Below are 25923 nucleotides of genomic sequence, written 5' to 3'. Positions count from 1 at the left end.
CCCCCTCCCTGGAGCCATCCTGAACCCTAATTCATATCTCTAGGATCAGAGCCAGCAATCAAGAGAAGATTAGTCTTCCATAGGATCTAGTCTTATAAATAATAGTGAGAAAGAGAGTGAGGGAATAGTTTGGAGGAGGTGCCGGCCTATCGGTGCTCTCTCTATGGCTTGTACCATGCTGGATTCAAGTTCTATCTGAGGTTGCATTTGAGATTTCTCTGGTAATCAACTTCTAATTCAAGTAAGCATCTTATTTATATTGTTCTTTAGGTTAACGACTCTCTTTTGAGTTCTTTATTCTCTTCTTAGGGGAGTAGAGTATTAGTCATAAGTGTAAACATGGTGCTTAGACTTAGGTTAATCGTGGATGCACCCTCCATTCTAGAAGGTGGTAGATCGTGTGACTGACATAAGTTCTATATAGCCTATACTATATAGCTTTGTTGATCCTTTGTAGTCCACCTCCCGTCTGTACACACACGTAGGATGCGGTTGTGAAGAAAAGAATCCGCTACTGGTGTCTTTCCCTAGTAATGTCCCTAGTTGAATGGTAGAAGACATAAGCTTACCCAAGTTAGAATTAAAGAACTTTAGTTATCCTCTCTATGCTCCTATTTATCCTAACCTTGTTGCTACCCTTAGTTAAGTTAGACCATAGTTAGTCTCACACGTTTCCCTATGGATATGATACTTGGATTACCTCTGGATGAAAGCTACAGTGGTATCCATGCGCTTGTGGATTTATTGGTATGCGTTAAATATACCAACAGTGGCTAGTACTACAAAGCTTGATCCAAGGACCAACAACGAATGGTCCTTAATCGACACAAGGCGAGGCACTACGTCAAGACTCAAACTTGATGCAAGCAAAGAGTTCGCTCGGTCTCAGATTAATTCAATAACATCATTAAGTCTCAGGGTCTTCCCTAAGTATAGATCCATAGCATCATAAACTTCTTAATCAACTGTTTTCTACTAAGCATGGCTAAGCATAAAAACTACTATAACTAACAAAGTGACAAGGAGGGGTATGAAAATATCAAGGAAGGTATGCCGTAGTTGGTATACAACAAATTCCTATTTTACTTAAATGCACAAAGCATAGGACTTAAGTGAATAATATTTGAAAACACAAGGATAGGGGTTATGCTCTGGGGCTTGCCTTCGGTGTCGAGGTTGTCACTTACTTCAGAAAACCACATATAAGATAACCAACACCCACTGATAGAAAATCCACTTTGGGACTTGCTCAACAATGGGATCACCACTCTCGATCATTAAATGTAAATAAATATGCATGCTTTAGAATGATGCGATACTTAACAAGATTGATGATGATTAACAAGATTAACTAACTTGAGTACAACCTTAAGTTAGGTTAATTATTCACAAGCAACATTTGTTTATTATTATTAATAAGTTGATTATGAGTTCATCAAACAAGTAATTAACTTGCCTAGGAACATCAAAGGTGTTTTGTGTCCCAAGGTCTACAGTCAATCCAAAAGTTATATTCAAATCATGTTATGATTAATTCTAATCAATTAAACATTTATTAATTAATTAAGGCATATAATTGAGTTGATAATTAAAAATTACTAAAATAGTACCAAACTTTTTGTGGAGCTAGGTTACAGCACATAACATTTACACAAAAAGTTTTTGGATTAAAAAATAATTATTTTAGCTTATAAAAATCATGGAAGGTGCATTTATTAACTAAAAGAGGTAATTTTAAAGCATGCAAAAACTATAGATTTTCACCATTTCATATTTTTTCTAGATAGAGCACATCATTAAGAGGCTACACAAACTTTTCATGATTTTATCAACTCTAGATATTTTTCTATGAAATAAACAATATTCAGCATTATTTAATATTTTCTGAAAAATCGAAAATGGATTAAATCCTTTCCTCACCCACTCTCTCTACCCCCACCGGCTTACAGCCGAGCCCAGGGTTGTGCCCGTGTTGACCACTGCCTGACCGGCTGGCTGATCGGTGGCGAGCTCATCGGCGACGAGAACCACATCAGAGGACTCTTCTCTTCCATGCGCATCTATTGGTGGTGATGGTTGATCGAGTTTTGCATAGCATCAAGCACGTTGGTGACGATTGTGGCCCGATGAAGCTCTAGCACGGTGGCTACAACTCTTGATGAGGATTTAGGCAACAAAAACTACTCCTACGCTCTCATCTCAACCTTGCTAACCCGCCCAAGGGGTCAGTTGGGTGGATTAGGGCTTAGGATGAGCTTACCCATGGCCATGGCAGCATGGCAGAGCAGAGCACACAGGCACGGCGATGCTTCAACCAAGCCCAACTCTAATTGGCCTAGCTAAGGACTTCTATGCATTCGAGGTGCTCACTATGACTTGCGCGTCATGACACTCAAAGCAGAGACGGAGCAGGTGGTGTGTCGACGGTGATGGCGGCTCTGATGATGTGAATAGATGAAGACGGCAGCGTTCTAGCGCGTCTGGGCTCCCATAGCTAAAACCGACGAGCGGATGAGCAAAAGGGCAACAAGGTGAGGCTGGTACGCAAAATGGCTCGATGATAGGCTCACCAGAGTGGCCTAGCCACAGTGAGGGGCAGTCATAGAGGTGAGATTGGCACCAACAGAGAGAATCATGGCACAACAATTCTAGCTAGTAGCGGGTCGGTAACCAAGTGCAAACGAAGGGCAAGGAGGAGATGAATGTGGTGGCTAGAGCAATCGAGTAGAGGGCGAGCGAGATTGGCGAACATGACCAGTGAATTGGTGGAGCTTGGCAACAACAGGAAAAGGGAAGAAGGATAACAATGGTGGCTTGATGAGATAAGCACAAGGGCGAGGCATGAGCGAGTGACAGCAGCTGCTTAGGCTTGCCACCACAAAGCAGCTACGTGCCGAGCATGCATGAAGCGGGCAAAAACAAGCACGACGACTGTCGGCGGTGAGCAGGTAGGCAAGCAGGGTACCGGTGAGCACTGTTCATGCTTCATAGAGCTTCTTCTTCATCCCATTTCTCCTGATTCCAAATGTAAACTTGAAAAACTCTATTAATAGAAGTTGCTCATCATGATGAGATCTTCATCTTTGCTTTAAGGCTCATCCCCTAAATCTAAATCGGTTAGAGAGATCTAAGGTCAAGAACATAGGTAAGATGGAACTGCAATAGAGATCATTCAGTAAAGACAGATTAGGGTTTTGGAAATTGTTTTTTAGCTAAATTGGTGATTAAATAACAAACATCTCAACCACTAGCACCATTGCAAAGTACAAACTTTATACTAACAAATGATACTAATGCTTGAGCAAGTTTATTTATGAAATACATTTTAATAGATTCTCAAAAATTGAATTCAAACACTGAAGTCTACGACTTAGGTAGATTTGTCTAAGTGACGAATTTCAATATTGAGTTCACTTTTGAGGTACAAATTTTAATGATTTGAACTTGAATTCATACCCCATACCTGATCCTAGTGTAAAGTACACCCTTTACACTACAAAGTTTATTGAGGTATGTTTCCAAGTATTTTAGTGAATTTTAAAAATAAAATATCACAAAGTACCTTGGAAATATTTTTGGTTCTAGCTCAAACATCACACATATGCATTGCATAACCAACAAAGTAACATTGCTTTTAGTGAATGCAATACATGATTAGCTACTAAGGATGCTCAGGATGCTTAATGATGACATGATCAAGTTTTTAGTGACGCTTAACACCAGGGGTGTTACAATCGGTAGGCCATGACACACAATCATAAAAAGCAATTGTTGGCGGTCATTACCAACCAAATCCAACCACCAATTAAGACACAAAAGAGGAGAAATAAGCAATCTTGATCACATATGCATTTACTACTAACCATGTTCCACATGTATTTAGAGTACGTTATTTTGTAGGTCACAAACACTAATACATGGAACAATTCACCGAAAGGCGCTTTTCGACGCTGATTTGCACAAAGGAACAAGGGAGACACCCATCAACTTAGTGCAAACCAGGCAAAACACCATGGAGCACGGATGTGCTTCTATCTATCTTTGGCGAGAAGCACATCCTTGCTCTTGTATAAATAGAGGGGTACCCTTCCCTCTCTCAACACACTTCACTTGAGCATCACCTCACACACCTCACTCTCTAGTAGTAGTAGCTTACTTTTTAGTAGCTTTAGAGCAAGGAAAAGCTACCTTGGAGATCTTGGCTCCTTGGAAGAAGAGACCTTTGGGTATGAATAGAGATATGAGTTCTTCCTAAGTTATGCTCTCATATGATATTTATAGTCATACTTATGAACTAGAGTATAGCTATTCTGTTATAATCTTCATATATGAACTAGTCTATAGTTTATGTGTCATGAAAGTAGCACACTTAACTTTATGCTTAAACACTCATATAACTTATATAATTGGAATTAGAGCAAAGTTGAGGTGGAGGTTCATCATGCTGTTAGGTGTGCCCAAGTTCTTTACCTGTCGATCCATAGGGTCGGGGACCCAGGGGGATTTAGGTAGTTTCTATATATGCAAGCATAGTGCTTGGGTATGGAGAGACAAGTGAATGCATTGTCCCTTTCCATGGTTGAGGGGTAGGTGGCAGGTGGTGACAACCCTGTCTATCCCTTGTAATCCCCCATATTCGATTATGTAACACCCTCGGTGTTACACAGTAAATCATCTACTAAAACATGTCATGAGCAATCATGCTTATGTGTTAATACATGTGATAAAGTGTGTAGATCAATTCCTGTAACTCAAAATGATCAACTAAAATGCGAAATGAAAGTTGATTCAATAGTTCATGCATATTAAGTAGGGTTTAAAACCAATTTTTATTATGCAAAAATGCTATAGAACATGTATGTGATACTTAAATAAAGTTTGAAGTACAAACTTTGTAGATGACAATGAAATACTTGTTGTAGAAAAATAATGTTACTAGCTAGTATTTCTAATAGTCTAGAAACGGAACATGGAAAGCAAATCCATCTCAAAAACTTAGAAATTTCCAAGTCTGCCAACAACTAGACATTGCTATGTTTAGCAATTTATTGTGAGAGATTGGGATAAGGAGTGGTGTAGTGTTATAGCTCGATTTGGTAGTCTCATGTGCCATCTTGAGTGTAGTGAAGCCGGTTTAGGTTTAGGATCAATGGTTGGTCGTGATCAACCCTTTAAAATTCATGCGAGTAATCAGTCTTGGGCCTCCAGGTTCGCGCGTGTGGTCACCATGTGTGGACATTCTACATCGCTGCACGGCTGTGCCATGCACGTGCATGCATGGCCGCACACCGACCGGTCGAGGATACCCTTGGTCTGGCCGCACCGCTTGCAGCCAGCCGTAGGCCGCCGTGCCCCGCTGGCCCTCTCTGCGCCCGACTGCCGCTGCCACCATGGCTGTCGCTGATGCTACTATTGCCCTCCATGTCACACATCATGACACAATCATGGTTGCAGTCCCTGCCGCTACCGTCGTGTCACTCCCACCCTCGCATGTGCTCGCTGCATCGCGCTGCCCCCTCCCTGGCCTGGTTGGGTGCCGTCCGCATGTGGCCGTGCACGCCATCGTCATGCCATTAATGGTGCTGCGGCGCTTGGGCCATGGCCGATCGCAGATTCTCATGCTCATCCTTCATGCTTGGACATAGGTCCCTTAGTTGCATCAACCATGTCCCACCAATGCTAGCCTCGCCGAGCCCACTGCCGCACCCCATCTCTCCCTCTTTCTCTCTTTCTCCCTCTATTTTCCACCGCCGTCGAGTCAGTGGTCATTTTGAGCCAGAGAGCAAGCACCTCTCATCAATTCCTCATGCCTGTTTCTCTGCCTTACGTCCTCTTGCCAACCGCCCCACCCCACCTTGATTGCGGCTCAGCCGAGCTCCAATTTTTGGAGCTTTGCTCCTACTGCCGCATCATTAAGGCCTAGCCCGCCAAGTCATGGCTAGCTCCAACCTCACCATCTCACATTGAATTGACCACACCACTAGCCTCGCCTAGAATCCCTCTTCATTGTGTGCACCCAAGTCATAGCCCTATAGCCGCCTCCATGCCACCGGCACGGCCATGTCGCTACGGTTCACTGTCGAGCTTGTCGCGCGCATGAGGCTAGACTTGCTCGGGGCATCTCTGACTAGGCCACCACCATGGGTAGGATCACGGTGCATCATTGATGCTTACTCATCACCTCTATTATTATCTGTTGTATGCTGTGGCTCGCTAGAACACGGTTACCGCCGCTGTAGGTCACCGGCGCTAGGGAGAGCCCGCTCTGCTTCACCCCGGTTCGTGCAACCATAGCCCATCATCGTGCGTCAGCCCATAGGTGAGCGTTGGTCTCCTAGCTAGGTCTCCAAGGGTCCTAGGTGGTCGGCATACCACCTAGTGCCACCGCCCGCCATGCTGGTGAGCACGGGGCATCTCGGGGACCTCTCTAGTGCGAAGGTGAAAAGATATGAGGGCTCCGTTGCAAAGTCGCTGTTTATAGAAATAGTACGTGTAGTGTTCGTGCTATTGTTTGATAATGCGAGGGCATTTTTGCCAGAATGCTAGCGCACGCGCGGGCTCACCGCCATAGGCTGCCTCTCACATGGGCCGCGTTTGGCCGAAATCAGTTTACCTTTTTCATGGAAAATAGAAATAGCTTTTCATTTTCATTCTAAGCTGAACTTTGGTAATTAATATAAAATAATGTAGATTACAAAAATTATGAAACAAATTTTGTTAGGTTTCTAAAATTGTGTTCTATCTGTTAGTGTATTTATTTCATATATGTGCTTGTTGACACCAGGAGCTATTAAATCATTTGAGAGTGCTCAATATTATTAAGTTAATTATTGTAAGAATTTTTGTGGTAGATTGGTGATATATTTAACTCTGAAATTTCTGTAGTAGCTTCATGGCATTTTTATGGTAGCTAAATATTGGTGCTTGCTGTAATTTTTGTAGCCCTAAAATAGACTAGTTAATATGGTAGCTAAATACCCATTAAGGCTAAATGAATAATGGCATGATATTGGATTTATAAAAATTAAGCACTTGTTGGGTGAGCTTGGAATCTATTTGGTAGAGATAATGGTTAGCTTAGTATCTTAGTCATTAGAGCTAGCTTAGTAGCTTAGCATGTGTATTCTTATTTTAAGAGTTGTTGCCAAAATACTAAGTGTTGCATCATCATTGTATGCATGTAGAGAATGAGTTGGTGGAGTTTGTGCTCACCGGAGAGCAGGAGGAGTATGAGGAGTATGAGGAGGTGGCCCTCATATAGGAGGAAGCCCCACTGCCACTGACTAACTCAGCTGACACCGCACCTACCCAAGGCAAGCCCCAGTACATAACCCTTATTTTGAATGATCACTGGATATATATATATATGTGTGTGTGTGTGATGCGCATTTACATTACAGGATTTATGTTGAAACTACATGCATAGATAAACCTACCTATCATTCCTACTAGCATAGGTGGAGTAGCTACTATGCTTAGGCTATCAATAGCGTGAGTAACATGTCGTTACTCACAATAGGTGATTATTATTACTCTCATGATAAAATGGTTAAAGGAAATAGAGACTGGGCAGGAATATGGTACGAGTACTGGTGGGTGTAACAGGTTGTGTCCCACAACCAATGGGGCATAGTTTGGTTACACTATTTTCCCTATCCGTGTTGGTTAAGGACCATCCATTGTTGTGGATTCTAGTCAGGTCATAGACTTATTATTCTGAGCACATACTTGCTTATGGGAGCGGGAAGGCTCATTGCTCTCTTATCAGTGGGTTCCGGCTATTTCTGGACCGACTGATTGGAGGTGGGGATGGTGGAGGTCTAAGCACCACACTGAGTCTAGAACTCAGGAGTGGGGGCTTGGAGTCCAAGTTTGGACGGGGACCTAGACCCCTTGACAAGAGAGTGATGGGTTGGTCTTGCTTGTGCCTGGGGTACAAACGGGGCGTGTGTTTTGGGGTACCCACCTGGGATACATTAGTTCACTGAATCACCGGCTGATATGGTACGACTTGTCTATGATCTAGCACCGTAGTAAGAACTAGAAGATGAAAGATGGTGAAATGGATCTGATTGCTCAACTCTTGCTTGAAAGTAGAATAGGTGCTTACATAGAATGACTACATAATGAACTAATCATGACTGTTAATAAGAAACATACATAAAGATTCACTACTAGTAATGCTTTTCACAAAAAGGAAACCCAGCAAACCATAAAGCTTATCATATCCTTTGGAGTCAAGAAATTATTCCCACTAGTCGGGTAAGTCTTGCGAGTACATTGTGTACTTCAGGCTTTATTTACCCCTATTGTAGGTGCTGCTTGAGGAATGGTTGTTGTGTGGAGGATTCTTCTAGTGGGCATAGATAGATCATTGTATCTTATCATTAGATGTTTATTTCAATTCCGCTGTTTAAATTCTACACTCTGAACTTGGTATTGTAACAGTGTATTTTTTAGAACTCTTGTTGTATGAAATGGACTAAGTATTGTAAACTCATACTCATTATTGAATCCTGGATGAAAAACATGGATTGTTTGAGTTCTCCCTTAGGGTGTGCTTCGACAAAACCATTTGATGTAGCTAGCTTTCGGGGAGCTTAGTGTCCGGTGGAAGATGAGCAGCCTCTGAAAGCATGCTATTTTAGATGGTTCTCCCACAGACTGGGGTGTAGGAGTCTAAATTGTCATATGAGGTTGCTAGTAGACCTAGTACTCGGTGGCCTCCCGACCTACTTCACAATTAGCCCTATGACTAATTATGTAACTTGTATGATCATTAACTAATCTTTGTATGACTATACTAGACCAATGCGTGCTCAACTAGGATTATTCTTTTATTCTTTCTTCTCTATTTTATCCTTTGAGGAATGCCAAGTGTGTGTCCACTATCTTGAAATCACCATTCTTACCCCTGTTATAAACATTGGTGTACTTGTAAGCATTATTATTCATGTTCATATCCATACTAGACTCTTAATAAAATGTCTTCCTTTGGGAAAAATATAAATAATGATACCCTGAATACTTTTGGGTGAAATGCTACAATGATAGCTCCACGTGGTTGAGGATAAATATCTAAAATTGTTAGGAAACTATCAAGGCTATTACTTAGTGGCATTGCTAATCATTAGTGATGACTACTAAGAAATACCAACAAGCATTTCTGGTGCCATTGCCGAGGATGGATTCTTCCCCATACTTGGAGATTGCATTTAGAAATGCCTAATAGCAATCCAATGCAAAAGGCAACTCGCCGACTAGACGTAAAGGCTTTTACTCGACTTCTGAGGGCCCAAACCAGTATAAATCGTTCATCTCTTTGCGTTTACCAGTCGAGTTCCTGAGTTTGTCAAAGCCCATCGAACACCAGTCCTAGATACCCCCATGATGGGTTGTCGGTCATCAGACACCGATAGAGGCATCACTAAAGAACCACTTCTCGCTAAACCTAATCTACGGATATGAGGTTGGATTAAGCTCTAGTGGTGCTGTGGGTGGCTTGGGTAGGGCCACCTTCACCAAAGCCTATTGTTATTCTAGGGGCATGACCTTGTTGAGGAAATGGTGGCCACCAAGTTCTGGCCATTGGGGAAGAATAGGCTAGTAATAAAGTTGGAGAAGATGATGCTGCTAGTCTTCTATGGCGAGGAAGGTGAATTGTGCCCTTAGCTTCAGTCTCCAGCACATCAAAGATGAGACTAATAAGATGAGACTGATAAAGAGTTCATCACTTATGTTGAGAGCACTATAGCTTTGGTACTTGGCAAGCTCTTAGATTCGCGAGTATCTCACCCAACAGGCCATTGGAGGCACTATGCCTCTCCTCAACCATATTTTAGAGGAGATGAAACTAAAGTATGGGGATTGCAAGGTTCCAAAAAAGGTTTTGAAGTCAATTGAAGATAAGGATATGAAGGCCGCTGTGCCTAGAACACCATGGCACTTACTGAGTCAAGGAAGAGAAAAGTTGCTAGTGTGTTGAAGGTGGTCTCAAAGAGGCTAAAGTCTTCAAAATCTTCAAAGGCTGCTCCTACTGCTTCTGCCAAAGAGGTGGCAGAGAGTGCGCCCATTGATTCCATTGACGCACCAACAGGTGCGGAGGTTGTCAAGTTGGAGACGTCCACTGCTGATGGGGATGAGGCTCTGATGGCCTCTGCCCTTTCTGGAGCAAGGTGGTGATGTTGTTCCTAGTGCTCCTAATGTGGAGCCCATGCCTCCACTGTTCGATGGTGTAACAAACTAGGATTTCCAAAATAGAAATCCCAACTCATTTGCCCCTCTATGATATCTCAGCTATCATGGGTGTCCAATTTACAGCTGATTACAAAGTCATACAACTTCAAAGTGTATAAATAAATATATTACAATAGAGTGTGTGGCTCAGTGAATTGGGAAGCGCACTGTGTTGTGAGCCCTCTAGAGGTGTTCGATCATGTCGTCCCCTCACTAGGTCATCATGGGTCTCAGTCACTTGCTATAGTCGAGGTCGTTTAGCATGACCTCCGTGTGCTTCTCTATTGCATAGAGAAGTCACATTCGGTCTTGACTCCTAGAGGCTACCCCTTGGTGCTTGCCTCAGGCGTAGCCTTGATCGTTGTCACCTAGATGGGTCGCGATTCTAGGATCTAACATGCGACCATCGCAATGTCATAGTTTTGCCTTTCGTAGAGGTGGGCCTAGCAAAGGTAGGTGTAATTGGGGATGGCCATGAACTTGGCATAGCATGGCCGATCCAAGATGGCATGGTAGGCGCCTAGGAAATCTACTATCTCGAATGTGAGCATCTCTGTGTGGAAGTTTGATCGACCTTCCGAACAAAATGGGTAGGTCAATCGGCCCAAGAGGAATGGCCTAGAGCCTAGGTATGACTCCGTGGAATGGAGCACCGAATGGATGTATCACCACTCATGAGAGGCCCAATGGCGTCGTAGGTTTTCGGCGTAGAGGAGGTTGAGGCAGCTCCCGCCATCCATGAGGACACGGGATAGATGGGTCTTGCCAATGATCACATTGATGACAAGGGCAAGCACCCCGGACTGAGGAATGTGGTCATGGTGATCCCTCCTATTGAAGGTGATCATGGTTTTCGACCATTTCAAGAAGGTTGGGGTGGCTTTGCCTAGGGTGGACGTGTTCACCTCTTTGGTCGTGAGCATCTATCGATGCCTAGACTTGCAAGCCACCAGTCCACCTAATATCATAAGGCACCCTTTTGGGTCAGGGAAAGTGTCCCCCCTTTCGTCATTGCTGGTGGATCTGGTAGGCCCATCTATGCTGGTCGTCTTGTAGTTGCCCTTGAAGTAGCATTTGATGAGATCGCAGTCTTCATGGGTGTGTTGGCCTCAGTAGCCATGATTGTGGCACAGTGACTTGATTATCTTCTCGAAGTTGATATGGTTGAGCCTGCTAGTCTTTTGCTTGTGGACTCTATCGACCGCCGTGACAAACTCAGTTGTAGAGACGTCTCTAGCTATCCTTCTTGCCCTTTCCCTAGGCAGGCTTGATCCTTGCCCTTGTCCATGGGCTTCGGCCTGAGCCTTGCCATTGTACTTACAAAAGTTTGCATGAATGGCCTCCTTGCTAGAGGAATGGCTTGTGGTGAGGATGAGTAACTACCATGTCATCCGTAGTTTGTTGCATCTAAGCTTGTGGACAAGGGCCTCATTGGTTGTGCGGGAGCTGAATGCTCTGATCACATCCGCATCGATGATGTTAGGAAGCTTGTTGCACTACTTAGAAAAGCGATAGATGTACTCATGTAGAGTTTCCCCCATTTTCTGCTTGTAGGCCTTGAGATCCCAGGAGTTTCCCGGGAACACGTACGTGCCCTAGAGTTCCCCAAGAAGACATTCTTGAGGTCTGCCCATGAGTGGATGCTGTCCTCATGGAGGTGCTTGATCCATGCTCGAGCGCTCTCCGTGAGGTAGAGTGGTAGGTATTGGATGATGAAGAGGTCATCATCCACCCCGCTAGCCCGATAGACAAGGTGGAAGTCTTCTAGCCATACAACAGGATTGGTGTCCCTCGGAGTATTTGGTGATGTTAGGCAAGCACACGAAATCACACTGAGAATAGGGTTTGCTAGATCCTTTTCATGAATGCTTATGGTCCACAAGTGTCTGGCCTCGGACTACTCCAAGCGTCTCAGATCCTAGGGTGTCGGCCTGTGGTTATCTGGGACACTATCGCCGTAGTGTTGTTGGTCTCTATTTGCCATGTCCATCTCACGGCGTCTAGCACCTTGAGCCGGGCAGGCATTGTGGTTTTTGACAAAGCAACTATGCGATGGGGAGGGTTCCCATCCACATGCCACTCCATCCTCATCGGGTTGTAGCTTGGTTGGCATGTGGTGCCCTTTAGGGGCACCGCACGTGGAGGAGATGAGTACAACACTGGCCTTAGGGTGTCACCTCTCTATAGAGCTTTGTACTTGTAGTAACACCATGGCTTCTAGTAGGTCTTGTAGCTCCTAGTGAACATGCTTTCCCACATCGCTCGAGGGTTCAGGAGCCATTCACATGATCATGGCTGGTGCAATGACATTTTGGTGAGCTCAAGGGAAGACTGGTTGTCTCCCCTTGCCTTGCCCATGCTAGTGCGCCCTTAGCATTGAGATGCTATGGACTAGGGCATCCACCATCGAGATGCTCTTGCTCGTGCTTCTGCCTGCTCCCTAGGGGTGCGTGGAATCGAGTAAGCATAGTCCTCCTCACCTCCCGCTACTATCCTATTCGATGAGAGGTGCAACATGTTGCGCTCCCACGCTGGGTGATAGCTCCCATCAAAACTAGACTCAGAGTCCATATTACCGAGGGTTAACGGTAGGAGGATGTAGATGAACTCTAGGTGCCGCTCCACCATCCCCATGAATCTAGAGAGGTTAGGCATCGTCGAATAGCAGCTACAACTAGCCAACTCTCGTTCGAAGATCGTGGCAGCATCCCTTATTCCTGAGGGCAATGTGATGTGAGGGTCCTAGGATTTGGCTTCTGGAGGCATGAGCCCACCCCTTGAAAGCTAGGCGAAGGCATTGGCCAACGTAGAGCACGTGCTGGCTTTGTTCTAGCTTGGGATCTATCCTAAGGTAGGTGTCGATTGTACATGCTAGCGCATCGGAGTTGATGATTGTGGGGCTAATGTAGGCCAGCCCAAGGTCGAGCATTAGGGGTGTATGGTGGTGCTACATCCCCTTCATGGAGGCATAGCTAACCTAGATGGTTAGCTATGAAGTCTATATCCCTGAAGTGAAGAGCTTGGCCAGGGAGAAGACTGAAAAGCGGGCGTTGGCCCATTTGCGTCGATGAACTCAAGGCTCCCTGAAGTAGATGTGGACACTAGAGGGGACGTGCCAAGAGCAAGTCCAACATAGGTGCAGGGAGCCATCGCTTCCTTCTCAATAAGGAGAGTGTGTGACTGTCCCCTACCTAGCGCGTCAACTATTGGTGCTTTGTCAACTAGCAAGTAAATTTATACATGTGTCACACTACTCTAGGAAGATGATGGTAGCATCCAAAGACACAAGGAATATACTAGTTCAAGCTAGAGCCCTATGTCTAGTCTTAGAGAAGATAAAGTATGTGTTCCTTAGTTGAATGCTTTGAAGTTCTTACAATGGGGTGTGTAAGAAGAAGGTGAGAGGTAGGAGAAGAGAGGAGAGGGACTACTCGAATGAAGTCTCAAGAGCCCATCCCCTTAGAAGGGATTCCTGGCCACCCTTATATAGAGTTCAAAGGCTAGATTACATACAGAGAGAGAGGTTCTCCTGACCGAGTGATCATGAGCCTAAGGGAGGGGGAACTAGTAAGCTTGGCCTACAAGGAAGGCTGTCTTGTCCTAGTGTCAGCGCATGTCCTGGTGTAGTTGTCATCATGATCTTATGCCCATGTCACGGCATGGCATGGCGTGATGCTACACTACTAGTCATGGCATCACTATTGGCACGGTGGTGGTTTGCCAACTGTCTTGTGTGACATGAACTTGTTGTTGCCTTCGTCATCATCTCATGTTATCCTGGTGGCATCATGGTGACATTGAGGGGATAGGTAGCCACCCCTAGGTCGTTGGTCGCCTTTGTTGGTCATGGTGCCAGTGGCCCTGATCTCAAGTCACTGGGATCGAGCTCCATGGTGGCTTGGCTGGTCTTGGAAGTTAAGGTTGAGGTCAGTGCGCCTCATCCCATAGTGGCTAGGGTTGTACGGCTGTCTTGTTAGATCGTATCTGGATAGTGAGTCATCATACTAGTCATCACTGCCTGGTGATACTATCTTGTCTGCACAGCATGGCGCAATGATGGCGTCTGCCTTAAGGCAGTTGTCCCCTCAGTCCTATCAGAGTGAGTGGACCATGCCTGTCCATGTTAGGGCTAGAGTACTTGACAGAGCTCGACCTCTCCCCGTTCCTTCCCAGGGGCCAAAGCAGAGGAGAGGTCGTGTGGCCTTCCACTATGTGCAGCAAAAGGAGGGAGAGGTCATGGCTGACCACCTAGCCTTTGTGCGTGGCCTAAGTCCACGTGGCTTAGATGCGCCACTAGTTGCTAGGCTTCTGCTACCTTGGCCATCGTGGGCCGCCTGAGTGTTGACGGTAGTTAACACTTATCATAAACCATCAATATAACTTGTATAAATGCATGAAAATGATCACCAAGATAGGTTTAGGGGTTTAAATTATCAAATTCCAAGAGTCTTGGTGAATCTGTGTTTTCAGCAGGGTTTATCTAGAAAACCAGTCAAGGTGGACCCAATTGTCAAATTTAATCACGTTTATCCATGATGAAACCAAATTGGGAACATTCTAGAACACTCCAGAAGGCAAACCACCATGATGGAGTCTGAGTGGCTGCCATGTGGGGCCAGCCGACCAGCCTATGGGGTCCACAGGTCAGCTCCTCCTTGTTATGTTGGTTCTCCACCGCCTTAAAAAACAAATCTACGCCGTTGCTCAAGGTTAGTTTGATCCTAGAGTCCAGATTTGATGTTTCCCCCTATATATACGAACATATACCTCCTCCAAGAGGGCATCCTGAATCCAAAAACCCTGAGCCACAATTCATATCCTCATCTCAGGATCAGATAATCGCATTCGAGAGAGATTAGTCCTCTAGTAGGCTCTACTCTTATTGTACCTAGAAAATAATGAGTTAGAGAGTGAGAGAAGAGTTGGGAGGAAGTATCAGCCTATCGGTGCTACCTCTATGGCTTTTACTTTGGTGGATCTAGGCTTCTCTAAGTCTACATCTAAGATACTTCTGGTAATTAATTTCTATTTAAAGTAAGTATTGTGTTCTCTTGTTCATGGGTTCTTAGTTCTTTGAGTGCTTTAATCCTTGCTAGATCTCTGGATTAGAGTAGTAATCGATAGCATAAGCATGGTGCTTGGGCTATTGGTTACCTGAGTTTGCTCCCTGCTCCCTTGTTGTGTGGTAGTAGTGGGTGGTGATAGCCCCATCTATCCTCTATACTCCACTACGAATTGAGTAGGTTCCTAAATTAGTAGGACCGTAGTCGCGTTAGCAGAGTTATCTTGCTTTGCATAGGGTCATAACCATAGTAATCCTCTCTACTCATACTTATACCTTGATTGCTATCTCTGGACAAACAGTGTTTAGACAACACACATACGTTTTCCCGTGGATATAATACTCGATAATACTCTAGGTGAAAACTACTTCGATACCCATGCGCTTGTGGATTTTGTCTCTATGTGCCACCATAGGTGTCAACAAGTTTTCTAGCGCCATTGCTGAGGAAACAGGTTGCTATGATTTCATTGAACCAGGTTTGTCCTTGTATCTATTATTTTATTTCTTTTTAAGCATGGATAACATCATGCCCATTAATGAATTTGATGCTCCCATGAGCGCACAACTAGAGCCACCAGGAATCTTTGAAACCTAACCTTACACCTGGCTATGAGTTGCATCCTTGTTTAATAAATATGGTCTAGGAACAATCATTCTTAGGAGAAGGCGATGAAAACCCATATACCCACACTGGGGGTAGGCAGCAAAAACCATGCCATTCCATTTAGATTCACCCAAAAATGTTTCATTCTTACACTAGGAGTGAACACAAAAACATGCTTGATAGATTTTCCAACCACCAAATAAATGCTCCAAAGTTCTTGTTGCTATCTCTCAAAAGTTTTGTTGCAAAGAGGCATGGGCTATGCAAAAGTTATTCATAAAAAAGAAAAAAAGTTAAAAAAATGGACAAGTGTCCAAGATATTGAAAAACAATGGGTACTTAGATGCCCGCCTGAAAAAAAAAGAGAGATGAATATGATAGCCCTTGTTCTCTGGCAAAAATATTTCCAAGTTTCAAAAGAGAGATGTGTTTTCAAGGAGCATAGTAGAATTAGGTTAGCCACTATATATATCCACCAGCATATCCATACACATGCACATCTTGATTTGACTGTATGACTCAACTCTCTTTGGATCTGAGGTTTGACTTTACAATATATGTATTACAAGTATGCTCTTTCATGCTATTTCCACTCCTATGAGCTCAATATAAGCCTTAGTTGTAGGAAGAGAAAGGCATAACATCACTATTGCCTTGGTTATGATCCACAAATACCACATATATTAAGAGATTTGAAAGTGTCATAAATGGAAGCTCTGAGTTTTATTTTTGAAAACCTATAAAAACTCTAGAATAATGGTTGAGCCAAAGAACTTGATACATAGTGCTTGACTTGATCGTTCTGTATTTTAATTGCTCAAGACCCAAGTGAAGGCTAAGAAGCCCCATGTTTGAAGGTAATATGAGTAAGTTTGAAAGTCAAAATAGTTTATTCTAATCCAGAGGAGAATTCTTGTTTGAACGCATGTGTACTTTTGAGGAGTGAAAACATTGATAAAACTATTGATCCATTACTGAGTTTAGCATTGCTTAGGAACGAGCAAAGGTTAAGCTTAGGGGAGTTTGTTGATGGTAGTTAACAACCACTATAAACCATCAACATAATGCATGAATATTATCACCAATATAGGTTTAGGGCTTTAAACTAACAAATTCCACAAGTTTTGGTGAATTTGTGTTTTCAGCAGGGTTTATCCAAAAACCGTCAAGGTGGACCTAAACGTCAGATTTAATTGCAATTATACACGACAAAAACAACTCTAGAAGGTTCTAGAGGACTCTAGACGGTGAACCACCAAAGCAGAGAGGGGGTGGTCGGCCAGCCAGCCATGTGGGACCTCTTGTCAGCCTCTCATTGCTATGTTGGTTCTCCGTCAGTCTTAAGGTTTGCATCTACGCCATTCTTTTAGGTCAGTTTGATTCGAGGACTTAGAATGGATGCTTCACCCTATATATACTAGCCCCTACCACCCTCCCTCAAGTAATAAGTCATTTAGTCAAGAAGGCAGAAACCCTAATCATCCTCAGAGCTCCACCATATTCTAGGGCAAAGCTAGCTAGGCTAGATCTAGAGGGAGGCAAGCTTCACGTGGATTCCTGATCTTGTCAAGAAGCATGGCTTGGTATAGTCCCTTGTACCCTTTTTTGTATCTTTCATTATTCATATGTTTGCTACAATTGATTCAACATTATTCTTAATATTATTCATGTTTATAGTTATTATGTTCATCGTTTACTTTGATTATATGCTTAGTATAGCTAGATTATCTTTATGTTCAAGCATATGTTCATATAGCACTCGCTCCAAAGTACGAGGGTGAGTGGTCGATATTGCGTAAGTGTGGTGCTTATAAGTTGTTTACCTGCGGATGCACCCTATATTCCGGGCCATGTGGTAGATCGATGTGACACTCCTATTGAGTCCTTTGTAGTCCACTCCCCGAATATAGGACAAGTAGGATCTAGTTACGAAGGAAGACAAGCTATGTTCTTAATCTTCCTTAGTAATATCCCTTATGTGTAGATATGGAGTTGATCTTAGCCATGACTACTAAGTGTAATTGCACTAATCAACGTATGCTTTGACTTGTAATTAAGAATGACTTCAGAATTATTCCTCTAATTTCTACTTAGCAATGCTAATGCCATAGAAAGGAGTACTCTGAGTGATTATTTGTCATTTATCATTACTTATCATATTTATCTCTTGACTTACCCTAGTTATGAGTAGAAGTTTAGTTATGGTTTACTTCTCCATCATATGTATAAGTTATCAATATATTCTTTGCCAGTCCTTCCCTATGGTAAAAATATAAATAATGATACCTGGAATAACTTGGGAGAAATGCTACAGTAGTAAATTATTTGTGTGCTTGCAGATCCCTTCATATTCATATTTATATTCTTTCTAGTCACATAAAATACTAAAGTACTTTTTAGTGTCATTCTAGAAGTGGCACTAGGTAGTACCAACAAGCATTTCTGGCATCATAGCTAGGGATGACAACTTAGCAAAAGTGATGTTAAGAAATGTCAAAAACATTAGGTGGCTACTTAAATAAGTGACAAGTTAATAAATACCAACACATGGTAATAAGTGACGGAGGTTCTCCCTTCATTGATAGAAAGTTCCAACGCTTCTTATTCGATCATGGGATCCATCATAACATCGTGACATCATATCATCCTCAAACTAGTGGACAAGCAGAAACGTCAAACAAGCAAATCAAGAACATTCTACAAAAGATTGTGAATGAGATGGGGACAACAAGGAAAGATAAGTTATCCGGAGCACTATGGGCCTATAGAACAGCCTAAAAACACCTCTTGGAATGTCACCATACTAACTCATCTACGGGAAGACATGCCACTTACCTATCGAGTTGGAATTCAAAGCACATTGGGCCATAAAAAGGTGAAATATGGATTTTGAAGCAGCCAAAAAGAAAAGAAAACTGCAACTCTCTGAGTTAGAGCAATGGCGAGAAAAGGCATATCATAATGCAAAACTCTACAAGGAGAGGACATAAAGGTGGCATGATAAAAGATTGAAAAAGAAGGAATTCAAACTAGGTGACAAGGTGTTGCTTTTCAACTCTAGAGTGAAGGTTTGGACATGGAAAACTATGAAGCAAATGGGAAGGACCTTACAAGGGAATTAGCACATCGTCTCATGGAGCAGTCACTCTTCAAAATGACGAAGGTACGCTTTTCAAGGTAAATGGTCAGTGTTTAAAAGTTTTCCATGACACACAATTGCCAGAAGAAGAATTGGATACAATTAACTTTATAGAATTTAAATAACATTTTCAATTCAAGATTTTCTTCTTTACTCTGTGAAAAAACTTAGAAAACCATTTTTACCTGCTAAGCAATCTATACATTCGAATAAAGTATCGCCAGGATCTCTCTAGTCTTTTGTTGGTGCTTGTCTCCACATGTTGTTTATGCAAGGTAACAAAACTTAAATGTGGGGGAGGCAAACCTCCCAAGCAAAGCACGGCATCGACAAATGACGAAAGAACCATGAGAAAGGTAGGCTGACCTGTCTTGGGTCTACTAGCCTTGCACTTCATCCTCGGTCAGATTTACTAATAACTAGTTTGGGGGAGAAGCACCCCCGTGTATCTAGCTAAGTATTTCTCTTCCTTTATTTTATTATATTTAGTTTGCTTTATAAAAAAATGCAAAACTAAAAAATAATAATAATAAATAGTTATCACTATAATAGTAAAAATAAAAAATAAAATAACAAGAGTGTGTCTAGTTTGCTTTAATTTCTTTTAAGATGCTAAATAAATAAAAAGGGACTCTTACAATGGAAATGATGAATAGTTGATCTATTGTAATTCCTTTCAAATACCTATTTTTCAGCCTTGAATATTCTCGAGTTTTGGATAAAACTGATTTGATATAAGAATTTACACTAAACTTGAAACTCGTGGGTAGCATATGCTTGATCTAAGTCTAGGTAATTGATGGATATGAAATGAGAAGGTCTAAGCTATTGTTTATCTTATTCCAAGTGACACTAAAATTCTGGAGATTTATCTTTTGAAAAATAGAAAAAATGCTACATGATGAGTTCCTGTATGACAAAGCTTAAATTCCCACTAGAGCCATACATGTTATTTAGGCTAGAAAAACTTCCACTCATATATGCTACTTGTTTTGCATTGAGTTTTGCCAAGCTTTGTTGACCCTTATGAGAGATTTGTCATGCTCTTAAAATCAAGATCACGTACACACCACCCAAATATGTACTACTTCTACACTGGGGGTAGGTGCAAAAACATGCTTTCCATTTAGATCCACCCACAAATGTTTTACTCCTACACTAGGAGTAAACACCAAAAACATGCTTGATAGGTTTTTTATCCACCAAATAAATGCTTCAAGTTCTTGTTACTATCTCTCAAAAGTTTTGTTGCAGAGAAGAGGCATGGGCTATGCAAAAGTTATTCATAAAAAAAGAAAAAGAGAGTGAAAAAATGGATAAGTGTCCGAGATATCTAAAACAATGGATACTTAGATGCCCGCCTAAAGAAAAGAGAAAGAGATGAATAAGATAGCCCATGTTTTCTTGCAAAAATATTTCATGTTTCAAGAGAGAGATATGTTTTTAAGGAGCATAGTAGAATTAGGTTAGCCACCATATATATCCACAACATATATCCACATACATGCACATCTTGATTTGATTGTATGACTCAACTCTCTTTGGATCCGAGGTTTGACTTTACAATATATGCATTGCAAGTATGCCCTAGCTTTCTCCCCACCTATGAGATCCACATAAGCCTTAGTGGTAGAAAAAGAAAAGGCATAACATCATTATTGCCTTCGGTAAGGATCCATAAATACCACATATATTGAGAGAGTTGAGAGTGTCATACAATGGAATCTCTAAGTTTTATTTTGAAATCTATAAAAACTTCGGAAAAATGGTGGAACAAGGAACTTGAGATATAATACTTGACTTGATCATTCTGTCTTTCAACTGCTCAAGACCCAAGTGAAGGCTAAGAAGCCCTATTGTTCAAGGTAATATGAGTAAGTTTAAAAGTCAGATCAGTTTATTCTAATCTGGAGGAGAATTCTTGTTTGAACGCATGTGTACTTTTAAGGAGTGAAAACATTGTAGCAACTCCTGATCCATTGTCGCATTTAGCATTGCTCAGGGACAAGCAAAGGTTATGTGTGGGGGAGCTTGTTGATGGTACTTAACACTTATCATAAACCAGTCAATATAACTTGTATAAATGATTGAAAATGATCACCAAGATAGGTTTAGGGGTTTAAACTGATTAATTCCATGAGTTTGGGTGAATCTATGTTTTTAGCAGGGTTTATCCTAGAAAACCATCAAGGTGGACCCAATTGTCACATTTAATCACGTTTATCCGCGATGAAACCGACTTGGAAACACTCGAGAACACTCCAGAAGGCAAACCACAGTAATAGGGCCTTAGTGGCTGCCATGTGGGGCCGGCCGGCCCCACCTGCAGGTCAGTCGACCCATGGGGTCCACAGGGCAGCCCCTCCTCGCTACGTCAGTTCTCCACCACTTTAAAGAACAAATCTACGCCATTGCTCAAGGTTAGTTTGATCCGAGGATCCAGATTTGACAGTTACCCTCTATATATGCCCCTATACCTCCTCCAAGAGGGCATCTTGAATCTAGAAACCCTAAGCCACAATTCATATCCTCATCTTAGGATCAGATGATCGCATTCAAGAGAGATTAGTCCTCTAGTAGGCTCTACTCTTATTGTACGTAGAAAATAGCGAGTTAGAGAGTGAGGGAAGAGTTGGGAGGAAGTACCGGCATGTCGGTGCTACCTCTACGACTTGTACTTTAGTGGATCTAGGCTTCTCCAAGTCTACATCTGAGATACTTCTGGTAATTGATTTCTATTTAAAGTAAGTATTGTGTTCTCTTGTTCACGGGTTCTCAGTTCTTTGAGTGCTTTAATCCTTGCTAGATCTCTGGATTAGAGTAGTAATCGATAGAATAAGCAGTGGTGCTTGGGTTATTGGTTACCTGAGTTTGCTCCCTGCTCCTTGGTTGCATGGTAGTACTAGGGTGGTGATAGCCCCATCTATCCTCTATAGTCCACTCCAAGTTGAGTAGGTTCTTAAATTAGTAGGACCATAGTCATGTCGGAAGAGTTATCTATTAGCGGTGCTTTACCGTCTAAGCGGCATCCCAAAGTGAATACTAGGATCATAAGCCTTGCTTTGCATAGGGTCATAACCATAGGAATCCTCTCTACTCATACTTATACCTTGATTGCTATCTCTAGACAAACTAGTGTCTAGACAGCACACATATGTTTTCCTGCGTATACGATACTCAATAATACTCCAAGGTGAAAACTACTTCGATACTCGTGTGCTTGTGGATTTTGTCTTTGTGTGCCACCACAGGTGTCAACACTAAGCAGCTAACTCAATCGGTATCTTGAAATACCCGGGGTATCATAACCCTAACATTTAGCGTTCACTACACGGCATTGTTGGTTACCGGCTTCCACTACATGATGTGGTCGGCTACTAGGACTATTATGTGCTTTTCATTCACGGGATTGCATTGTGAACCTCATCCTTCACTTATTGCAATCCAATATATCAACAAGATGCATAATGTCAACTAGTGATAATGTGTCTTCAGCACTGGTGCCACCTCTGGCATACTACTACAATTGTTGTTGCTTTGTTTTCCCTCTATGATTAATATGGTTAGCATGTTCGTTCCTATAATGATCATGAGTATATCACACATGCACATGTTTGAAATGAATATCTTTATATATTTCAAGATTAAAATGTATCTAATTTTTCCTAAATATCTAACAAAGAGTACTATACTATTAGCAAGCCACCAATACCAGTGTAGCATTCACCTACGATGCCACTAAAAGGATAGCAACAGTGTCACTAAAAGGATAGCAACAGTGTCGAACAATAAAATTTTTGGCAGCAACTCCTCGTAAAACAGATACAACATAGAAGCAACCACATATGAAGAGACAAAAATAACATAATTAAAAGATATACCATCCTAAGGAGCAGACAAGAAACATTGAAAGTCTACAAGAAATAATCCATCAAGAAACACAACTAGAAGCTCCACATCTAATGATGTTATTATTATAGGGTAGAGTATGGCATGATGTGCAAAAGTGCTCCTACTTTCCCATCCTTTAAGAAAAAACCACTCGAATACCTAGAAAGATAGAAGGGGCGTGGGATGTGAAATCTCAGCAAGTAAACCACTTTAACAAGCTATTTAAGCTACAAGCTCATTAGGTAATGGTTTAGTCTTCAATTATAAATAATCCAACAATTAGCAACACAATACATCAACAAAGTAATACAACCTCATATAAGATAAATGTTAATCACCACCAAACCTTGGAAAAGCATTGCTTCTCACAACCTCTCCCAAAACTTAATTAGTCCAAGGCATAAATTTCATAGTCCAACAACATAATGCATATGCAATGCAAATGACATTTCTCCTGTCTTCATAGCAAACAAGGTATGAAGCCACATCATTATTCCCAATAAACGATGTTTTATCGGTACAGTCGTAGGTAGCAAGCGGCAATGTAACTCCATATATGCCAATGAATAAATGAGATGCAATGCAAATGCCATAAAAAGAATGATAAATACACACATTTAACACCATGAGCATCTCTCCATGTAGAAAACAATCCTTGTTCCATTGAAACAACATGAGCACCATCAAACCATAACTTTAGGAACATAGTTATTCAAATAGATAGCAAAGAGCATGTGAGTAGGGGCAGACGTGGACCCTGGGGGCTGTAGCCCTAGGCACGGCCTAAAGTTTCTAGGAGCATGTCTTCGGTAGCACAAGATCCGCGTATCACGCCCAGACGCCAACCCAAGACCCACATGGGCTTTCCCATGGCCTCATCCCACTTTCTGCCACTACTACACAAATGATTTTGTGAGGCAGTGCCTTTTTATTAACCGAGGTGGTGACAAAATTCAACCGCCTCCTAAAATACCCGACGATTAACGGAGGTGGTTGTTCTTATTTATGGAGGCGATCAGGAAATGCCTACCTCCCAAAATAGATTTATGGAGGTGGGCATCTTAAAATAACCACCTACAAAAATGAAGATAACTGCCTACAAAAATGACATATTTTTGGAGGTGGTCATCTTAGGGTGCCCGCCTCCATAAATCCATTTTTAGAGGCGAGCACACTATAAGGCCCGCCTCCTAAAATACAGGGCCCAGCTCTCAGCCCAGATAGTCCATCTCGGCTCGATATCACGCTCATCGTATATATATACATAGAGCTAGGGTTTCATTCACTTATCATCTCTGCCTCTCACAGCTCCACCCTCAGTCTCCCCTTCTTCTCCCTCACCCGACGCCCCTGGCACCCGACGCCAATCCCGGCCCCTCACTCACCCCTTCCTCTCCCTCACCTCTCCCTTTCTCCCCATGGCAACACCCACCTAAGGATCCTCCCTCCTCTCCCCCACGGAGCACGAGCTCGGCCGGCACAGGGCGCATGCACCTCCCTCTCCTCTCCATCTCTGCCACAGGGACCATGCTCGACCGGCACATGGGGAGGCCGGCGGCACATCCCTCTCCCTCTCTGGTAGTGCATCTCTCTCCCTCGAGCTCAGCCGGCGCACGGGGAGGCCGGCGGCGCATCCCTCTCCCTCCCCGGCGGCGCATCCCTCTCACTCAAGCTCGGCTGGCGCATGGGGATGCTGGATCCGTCCCCGATGCGGGTAGATCTGGCGACGGCGAGCTCCACCACGGTGAATATAGCGGCGGCGGGCTCCACCACGGCGGATTTGGCCCTGGCGCGGGAGGATCTAGCGGCAACAGGCTCCACCACGGCAGATACGGCCCTGGCGCGGGTGGATCTGGTGGCGGCGGGCTCCACCACGGTGGATGTGGCCCTGGCGCGGATGGATCCGGCCCCAGCGCGGGCGGATCCGGCGGCAGCGGATCTGGCCCCGGCGCGCGGGTGGATCCGGTGGCGTGCAGCCCAGATCCAAGCATAGGCCCGATTCGGGCTGCGGGCATTTTCCTCTTTTTTTGTTTTTTTAATTTATTCTTGGAGGCGGACAAAGCAACTGCCTCCATTAATCTGGCATTAACGGTGACCTTTGATTGGAGGCGGTTGGAATGCCCGCCTTCATTAATCCTTTTTGTCCGTCTCCATTAAGATTTTTGTAGTAGTGCGCGCTCCCCTAACTCTAATGGACTCCTGATTCAGTGTCTCCGTTGCTTAGCCTATGCCCTCGGTGAAACCGTGACATTGGCGACAATGCGTTCGCACCCCACCCTCGGAGCCGCAGTCTCCCCTCACCGGCTCGCCCCTTCTGGGGCGAAGCTACGTTGGTCTTGCCTGGTGCATACCAGGGTAAGAAAACAATTACCACTAGCTAGATAATTTTTCACCATGTATTTCTACTCCTTAGTAGTGCACCACCATGAGTTTATTAGAGTTGGCTTCACCCCTGCGCCCCTTCTTGTCCACTAGACCAGTAGACCGCGACCAAGCCCCAGCCGGTAAGTGTCTCTCCTCTCCGTCTCTCCTGTACCTCTAGCCCTAGGTCTCCTCCAGGTTCTAGATCGAGGCACTGGCCCAGCGTGGTGGCGCCCCTTGCTGCAGAGTGGGTGTGCAGGAAATGTGCATGATGCCGCCCGCCTGGCCCCCGTTGCTAGCCCTAGGGTCTAGAGGCACCGGTGCACTGGCTCCTGCACTCTGCTGCAAAGCGCACAACAGTACAGCAAGGCATTTTTCTGACACTTAGCAGGTTTGGTGTTAGCTTCATTGTTCTTTCTACAATTTTTCTATAAATCTATAGAACATGATTCTGTGGAACAGTAATATGTGGAAGATAAATGTATCGATGCGGTAGGATGGTTTCTTTACAGTGGGAATAAATAACAAGTTAAAGCTTGTAGGAAACAGCCGTTACATTTACTTATCCTCCAATGTAGTGTGCTCTATGTGCCATCCTGAACTACCACGTTGCCTATCTCCAACTTA

Source organism: Miscanthus floridulus, chromosome 13, assembly GCF_019320115.1.
Source record: "Miscanthus floridulus cultivar M001 chromosome 13, ASM1932011v1, whole genome shotgun sequence".
Taxonomy (NCBI): Eukaryota; Viridiplantae; Streptophyta; class Magnoliopsida; order Poales; family Poaceae; genus Miscanthus; species Miscanthus floridulus.
The sequence above is the reverse complement of the archived record's forward strand: the minus strand, read 5'-3'. Positions refer to the sequence as shown.